Source organism: Danio aesculapii, chromosome 1 (genome assembly GCF_903798145.1).
Source record: "Danio aesculapii chromosome 1, fDanAes4.1, whole genome shotgun sequence".
In the NCBI taxonomy this organism is placed as follows: domain Eukaryota; kingdom Metazoa; phylum Chordata; class Actinopteri; order Cypriniformes; family Danionidae; genus Danio; species Danio aesculapii.
The window spans coordinates 34103919-34112535 of record NC_079435.1 but is presented as its reverse complement, the minus strand read 5'-3'; the positions used below and the strand labels follow the sequence as shown (position 1 = coordinate 34112535).

Here is an 8617-nt window from a genome sequence, read left to right as displayed (position 1 = left end):
TAATTTACCCATTTCCTAACATTGAAAATACTTACAGTGAATCAATAATGATACTTCAATAATTTGCCTTTGTTGAAAAAACTGATAATAAATAAATATTGATAATTTACCCATTTCCCAACAATGAAAAATACTTGCATTTAATCAACAATAATAATTCAATAATTTGCCTTTGTTGAAATTACTTACAATAAATAACTGTTGGTAATTTATTCATTTCCCAGCATTGAAAATACTCACATTTAATCAATATTGATAATGTATTATTTTTTCAAAACTTCAAATACAATTGCTTTTACGTATAAATACATAATATTATTGTGACAAAAATCTGTGCACAAATTAAGCTATTATCTGTTAATAGCCTGTCCTAATACACAACCCTTGCTCGACAAGAAGGAGCATTACACAAACTGATCTCTCTCTCTGTCTCTCTCTCTTTCACTCTGTGCGCGCATGTGTGTGTGTGTGTGTGTGTTTGCATGCACGGCCAGCAAAGTATCGCGAGAGCCGTTCAAATCCATACTGCTTTCCGAGACTGTAGATCTCGCGATACTTTGAGCCTTACCTCGAGTTAACCGTCACGTGCGGGATTTGAAGCTAAGCTGTTAAGATGACTGAATACTTTAGAGAGAACACAGTGGAAACCCGATGATTTTTCAAGTTGGACCTTACGGGTTTTCAGTCTTAAGAAATGGAGTGATACAGAGTAAGTGTGTGAACTTTTTATAGAAAACAGTCTTGGTGGGTTGTTATAAGTCTTGTCAGACTGACTCTCTGGAAACTGAATGTGACAACACAAACGGATGATATTACAAAAACATCTGTCGGCACACAGCTGTCCTTAAGAAAACTGAAAAATACACACGTTCAATTTTTTATAAATGTTGTTGTATTTTTAATAGCACTTATTTATTTTAATAGCACTCTCTAAAGCTAATATTTGTAGCAACAAAACTTACATAATTGTCTTTTTAAGGGTCACAGGCAACAGTTACATGTGAGATCAACTCCTATAAAAAGCCTCCTGGAGTCTGGAATTGGAAGAGGAGGAGGTGGAAGAGAGGAAGAGTCAAACATACACTGAGACAGAACGCTACGGTTACTAAGGTAACCCTTCGTTCCCCGAGGAGGGGAACGGAAATGCTATGTGGAAACTTCCACTATGGGGATTTCATCAGAAACCAATCATCTGAAAGAGTGTAAAAATGGGCCAATGAAATGCCAATGAGTTGGCAGCGTCAGAGTGCACAGCTGGCGTCAATGACAATCAGTCATGCAATAAAGACGCAGCCAGTGCCATGCTCGTCATCCTTTTCTAGCTGAAGAGACTTTCACGCTCAACAGCTAAGGGACAATCATTGTGGTGAAGGAACATAGCATTTCCGTTCCCCCCCTCGGGGAACGAAGGGTTACTTTAGTAACCGTAGCGTTTCCCTTCAGATGGGGATCTCCAATGCTATGTGGAAACTTCCACTATGGGGAAATCTATGGAAAACGCCACAACGAAAGAACCTTACTGCGTCCCTGGCGAAGGGTGTGTCACGCAGTAGAGCGAGCGCACCTACAACGCCCCGAAACACAGTCTTCCAACGTGTCCCCTGGCCCTTACTTACCTGTTCAGGAATATTTTTCGGGGAGTCGCAATAACCCAGTAAAATAGGTTTTAATACTACAGTACGTTGGGAAAGCGTTCAGTCCCCCGTTCAGCCAGCGGGGATCACGCATAGCAGGCACCTATACCCAGAACGCAGGCTGACCTGCGGGCATGCCAACAACGTAACGGGCCAACACCTGACTCCTCTGCTGTGTAGGGGATCAACCTACGTTTTAAGATCAATCAGGGATTTATTTGCTCATTTCAATGAACCGGATCTTAAAGATTCAAATCATTGATTCGATTCAATTGAGTCAGACTGAATCAGATTAAAAGATTCACACTTTGTCTACCATTTGTACTGCAAATAGAAGACATCGTATTTTACCAATCTTGTTAATATTATTTACGTGGCCAACGATAATAACATAACACAGTATTGGGTTAACTTTTAGCAAGGTCAACAAGATCTACAGCTCGAGGCAATAACTTAGAAGCACATAAACAAGAACACAGTTCTTACAAAATGAGAACACGATTTATTGAGCTACACTACGATACATTATTACAAACTATGTAATAAGCAAACAACAAACAAACGCACACACACACACTCACACATACACACAGGCAGTTCAGAGGATGCAAAATGAGTTGAACAACCATCCCAAATTAATTCTAATACTTCTTACAAGATCTTAGAATAACACCTGAGACCACAAAAGCAGAGATATGGCTTATCTTTAACTGCTTAAGATCAATCTGCACCAGATCAGCAAGAGACAACATAAGTTTGTGGTACTTGCGCCCTTTTTGCCGAAGTCGATTTTCCCTCGCCGGCTGGCCTCGGGGAAACACGGTGCTCCTGATTGGCTGGTATCTTCTGTGACGTCCTTGGCATTTCCTCGCTCGTGAGTGGGTCGTTCTGGGTTACCGAGATGACGGACTGCTGAGAGTCGGTTTGCGGAAGTTCGTGCAGTTTCGGCGGTACTGAAACTTAAGAGGTTTGCATGAAGAGTTCGTGGTGACCCAATCGCGTGGCGGCGCAGTGTCCGAGCAGGCAAACGAGGGCAGAAAGCAATAGCATGTGCAAGCCAGCTAATGCAAAAAGCAAAGTTTCTTTGTTGCAGGGTGTTTTAAGCGACCTGGTTTGGTCCATCCCCATGGCACTGTCTTCCAATGAGCAGTTGCCATGAAGGGCGGGGCCACGCCCCGTGCCATCATAGAAAGGGTCAATAATTAACAGACCGCATGTAGAACTCTCGTGGTAAGTTTTGCGACTATATCACATCAAAGGTTACAAGACGAATACTGTTTGTGCTACTAGTTTTTCATGTACACCAATGTATTGCAAATGTCACTAGCTTTCGTTTAATACCAGACATCATACATTTCAGACACATACAGATAATTTTAATCTGCTATAAGGGTTAAAACAACACATTAATTAACCTGGTTGGTTGGAATAAACATAGCAGATAAGGAAAACCATGGCATATTATTCAACGATACATCTGCCTTAGTTTTGACATTTTAAGAGATTGTCTTTCATTCGTATGGATTATTTTCTCTTTGTCTCTACGAAATTGTACATCTGGCAGGATGTGCCCAAGGCGAGCACATGACCATGTAGAGGAGTCATTCAAAGTCTTGTGAGGCCGTTCTCGCTGAAAAGAAGGACTTCAGGAGCCTGATCGAGACGGTTCGACGCACTTCGCCCGCCACGCAGATCATCGTTTCTGGACCGCTTCCTACCTACCGCCGAGGAAATGAAAGGTTCAGTAGACTTTTTGCTCTGAATGAATGGCTATTAACATGGTGTGAAGAACAGAAATTGCTCTTTGCCAATAACTGGAATCTTTTCTGGGAGCGTCCTAGGCTTTTCCGCGCTGATGGGCTGCACCCCAGTCGAGCTGGAGCTGAACTCCTGTCGGACAACATCACCAGAATACTTCGCTCTATCTGACTAGTAAGTAAAAATTCACAAAATTCACAATTTAGCCACACAGACTCCTATTCGTCCCACATAAATAACAGTAATGCATACCTAACTAACCACATAGAGACTGTGTCTGTTCCTCGTATTATTAGATCAAGAAACAAACGTACTGTATGCTCCAGAAATAATCTATTAAGAATTAAACCAGAAAAACACTAAAAAGTGAAAATACAAATTTCATGAAGCTTGGTCTCCTAAACATCAGGTCACTAGCACCTAAAGCACTTATCATAAATGAAATAATAACAGATAACAATCTTAATGCACTCTGTCTCACTGAAACCTGGCTGAAACAAAATGACTATATTAGTTTAAATGAGGCAACTCCTCCAGGATTCTTATATAAACATGAGGCTCGTCAAACTGGTCGTGGTGGTGGAGTCGCGTCAATCTTTAGTGATATTCTTAATGTTAATCAGAGAAACGGACTTATGTTTAGCTCCTTTGAAGTACTAACGCTTAATGTTGTCCTTCCAAACACTATGCAAAAACCTATGTTATCTCTCGCTCTAATCACCATATATAGACCTCCAGGACCCTATGTCAATTTTCTAAAAGAGTTTTCTGATTTTATCTCTGACTTACTAGTTAAAACTGATAAAATACTAATTGTAGGAGACTTTAACATCCACATAGATGACGCTAACGACACATTAGGGCTCGCGTTTACGGACTTGCTGGTCTCACTAGGAATAAAGCAAAATGTTATTGGTCCAACTCATCGCCTAAAGCATACACTAGATCTAATTCTGTCTTATGGAATTGAGGTCACTGATGTAGACATTATACCACAAAGTGATGATATTACAGACCACTACCTCTTACTATATAAGCTGTGTTTACCTGAAATTAGCAGATCCGCTCCGATATATCGTCCTAGTAGAACTATTGTTCCATCCACTAAAGATGAATTTATAAATAACTTACCTGATCTTTCTCTACTTCGAAATGCACCCGCAAACGCAAATGACCTTGATGTAGTAACCAGCAGTATGGATGCCATCTTTACTAGCACTTTAAATACTGTGGCACCCATCAAACTAAAAAAGGCTAGAGAGAATAAAACTACACCGTGGTATAATAGTCATACCCGCGCTCTCAAAACAGCAACCCGTGCCCTGGAACGTAAATGGAAAAAAACTAATTTAGAAGTCTTTAGAATTGCATACAAAGACAGTATGTCCAGCTATAGGAGGGCTTTAAAATCTGCCAGGGCTGAGCACCTCCGCAAACTGATAGAAAATAATCAAAACAATCCTAGATTCTTATTTAACACCATCGCTAAATTAACAAATAATCGGTCATCTTTGGAACAAAACGTTCCACCGCAAATTAGTAGTGATGACTTCATGAATTTTTTCAGTGATAAAATAGAAGGCTTTAGACAGAAAATAGGAGATATTAAACTTTCTGCACCGCCTTATACTTCAGATCCAGTAAACACGCCTCTGAATCTAAATAACCTACAGTGCTTTAAAATCATAGAACAGGAAGAGCTAGACAAAATTATAAATAGCTCTAAATCAGCTACGTGTATATTGGACTCAATTCCAACAAAGTTACTGAAAGAATTGCTACCTGTTATAGGAGAACCTCTTCTTAACATTATCAACTCTTCTTTATCTTTAAGCCATGTTCCAAATCCTTACAAGTTAGCTGTTATTAAACCTATTATTAAGAAACCACAACTGGAACCCAGCAACTTAGCTAATTATAGGCCTATTTCAAACCTTCCATTTATGTCTAAAATACTAGAAAAAGTTGTTTCTGCTCAATTATGCTCCTTTCTGCAGACCAACAATGTTTTTGAAGTGTTTCAGTCAGGTTTCAGAGCTCATCACAGTACAGAAACTGCATTAGTGAAAATAACCAACGATTTACTCTTAGCTGCTGACCAAGGGTGCATCTCGCTATTAGTTCTACTCGATCTTAGTGCGGCATTTGACACCATTGACCATGGTATCCTTATTAATCGCTTAAAGTCTACAGGTGTCCAGGGACAGGCCCTACAATGGTTTAAGTCATACTTATCTGACCTTTACCAGTTTGTAAATATAAATGGACAACCTTCACAAATCAGCCCAGTAAAATACGGGGTGCCTCAAGGATCAGTTTTAGGCCCTTTACTGTTTACAATATACATGCTACCCCTGGGAGACATTATTAGAAGACATGGGATCAGCTTTCACTGCTATGCAGATGATACTCAATTATATATTTCAACTAAACCTGACGAGACGTCTAATCTGTCCAAGCTAACTGGGTGTATTAAAGATGTTAAAGACTGGATGACCAACAATTATCTTCTCTTAAACTCAGACAAAACAGAATTATTACTTATTGGGCCTAAATCCTGTACACAGCAGATCTCACAACTCGATCTACAATTAGAGGGATACAAAGTTAGCGTTAGTTCTACTATAAAAGATCTGGGTGTCATATTAGACAGCAATTTAACTTTTAAAAATCATATTTCCCATGTCACAAAAACTGCTTTCTTTCATCTGAGAAATATCGGTAAGTTACGAAGTATTCTATCCATCTCAGATGCAGAAAAGCTAGTCCATGCTTTTATGACTTCTAGGCTGGACTACTGTAATGCTCTGTTTGCTGGCTGCCCAGCATCCTCTATTAACAAACTTCAATTAGTACAAAATGCAGCTGCCAGAGTTCTAACCAGGTCTAGAAAATTTGATCACATCACCCCAATTTTATCCTCCTTACACTGGCTGCCTGTTAAGTTTCGTATTGAATTTAAAATATTGCTTCTTACATATAAAGCTCTAAATAATCTAGCCCCTGCTTATCTAACCAATCTTCTGTCTCGCTACAATCCAACTCGCTCTTTAAGATCTCAAAACTCAGGACTTCTGGTAGTACCTAGAATAGCAAAGTCGAGTAAAGGAGGTCAAGCCTTCTCATTTATAGCTCCTAAACTCTGGAACAGCCTTCCTGATAACGTCCGAGGCTCAGACACACTCTCCCAATTCAAAACTAGATTAAAGACCTATCTGTTCAGTAAAGCATACACTTAGTGCACCACTTAGGGGGCTTCCACACAGGTTATGCATCTTGCTGATATACACTGTGAACATCAGCTACGCTAATTATTTTCTTTATTCTCCATTTCCACCTGGGGATACTCTTCCCGAGGCCCTCAGACTATGCAGAGTCACTGATTCGATCCAAGACCAACGACGAGATGATCCCAAGGTTTTTTATATCCTGGACCTGGCCGAATCCTGAGCAGCTACTGCGATGGTCATGGAAGAATGGAGAACATGAGACTGTTTCCTATGACGCTCCAGAGACAGACGAGTCTTCGCTGAGGCCAGCTTCCAGCCTCCGCCACTGAGACTGCAGCTCTGCACAAGACGTTTGGCCAGCGGAGAAATTAAAATGGTCGTGCCCAACTGAGCCTGGTTTCTCTCAAGGTTTTTTTTCTTCACTTCCGCCTTTAGTGAAGTTTTTTTTCCCTCTCCGCTGTCGCCACTGGCTTGCATGTTTCAGGATCTGTAGAGCTGCGCATCGTTGGATTTGCTCTTCAATATTTGGACTCTCAGTAGTGATTATTAAACCACACTGAACTGAGCTAAACTGAACTGAACTTAAACACTACAAACTTAACTACACTGTTCCTATTTACTGTGACCTTTTATGTGAAGCTGCTTTGACACAATCTACATTGTATAAGCGCTATACAAATAAAGGTGAATTGAATTGAAAATCCTGTAAAGCCCCATTGTTTAAGTTTATTAGTCATTTACTAGTTAGCTGAAGGGTACCAGAACATCTGCAGCCAAAGTATTGATGCAGCAATCCATATAGCAATCCACAAGCCCTTAAGCCAGTTCAATGACAGACAATTTGGTACCCACTTTCTGAGGTTTCAGATTCAACTCGTGTTGTTCACTGCGATATACCCATAAGTTACTTCAGCTGAGTCAAATGCTGGGGGCCTCGGAGGAACTCTGCAGTGTTCGCCAAATGGGGAACAGGACTGACAAAGCCGAAAAGGCGCATGAATCTCCGGGTTATGCAGAATGGCGCAGCAAGCGTGTTTCGACACCTCAACCAAATCGTTTCCTCAATCACCAAGGGTTACCTAATACCCTTGAGGAAACCGGCTCCACTCGCAGATTGTAAAACCTTGCAAATGTATTGGGTGTCATCCAACCCGCAGCTCTACAAATGTCTGTCAGTGAGGCGCCGCGTGCTAACACCCAGAAGGATGCGATGCTCCGAGTGGAGTGCGCTCTCACCCCCGAGGGACACGGCTCACCCTGGCTCTGATAAGCGAGGGAGATGGCATTCACTATCCAGTGGGCCAACCACTGTTTAGATATGGCACTTCCCTTCTGCCGATCACCGTAACAGACAAAGAGCTGGTCAGAGGATCTAAAGCTCTGAGTGCGGTCCACATATATTCGCAAAGCGCGAACGGGACACAACAATGAAGGGGCTGGGTCTGCCTCCTCCGCGGGCAGCGCTTGGAAGCTCACTACCTGATCCTTAAACGACGTGGTAGGAACCTTGGGCACATAGCCGGGCCGGGGTCTCAGGACAACGTGAGAGTAGGCCGGCCCGAATTTTAGGCACGAGTCACTGACCAAAATAGCCTCCAGGTCCCCAACCCTCTTAATCGATGCCAACGCGACCGGCAGAGCTGTCTTCAAGGACAGAAATCTCAAGGATACTGAGTCAAGTGGCTCGAAGGGATCCCCACGTAGGCTCGTTAGCACTACCGCGAGATCCCAAGAGGGCATGAGAGGGGGGCGGGATGGAAACATCCGCCTCGCACCTCTGAGGAACCGGATGATGAGGTTATGCCACCCCACGGTGCCGCCATCCACCACATCATGATTCAGTGAATAGACTCCACTTCAGGGCGTAGGCATGCCTCATAGAGGGTGCTCTAGCCTGAGTGATGGTATTAACCACCGCCAACGGTAGGTTACCTTAGTCTTCCTCAATGCGTCTATGGACCACACGTGGAAGTTCCACAGATCTGGGCGAGGATG

The 8617-nt window shown here is 42.1% G+C and overlaps 1 long non-coding RNA gene across 1 annotated transcript; it reads left to right on the top strand.

The window, feature by feature from the left end:
- The first annotated feature begins 620 nt into the window (after positions 1-620).
- Positions 621-7261, top strand: LOC130230111 (uncharacterized). The gene is made up of 3 exons (XR_008837918.1): positions 621-709; positions 3199-3566; positions 6750-7261. It is a non-coding gene; the product is annotated as an uncharacterized LOC130230111 (long non-coding RNA).
- Positions 7262-8617: the final 1356 nt, after the last annotated feature.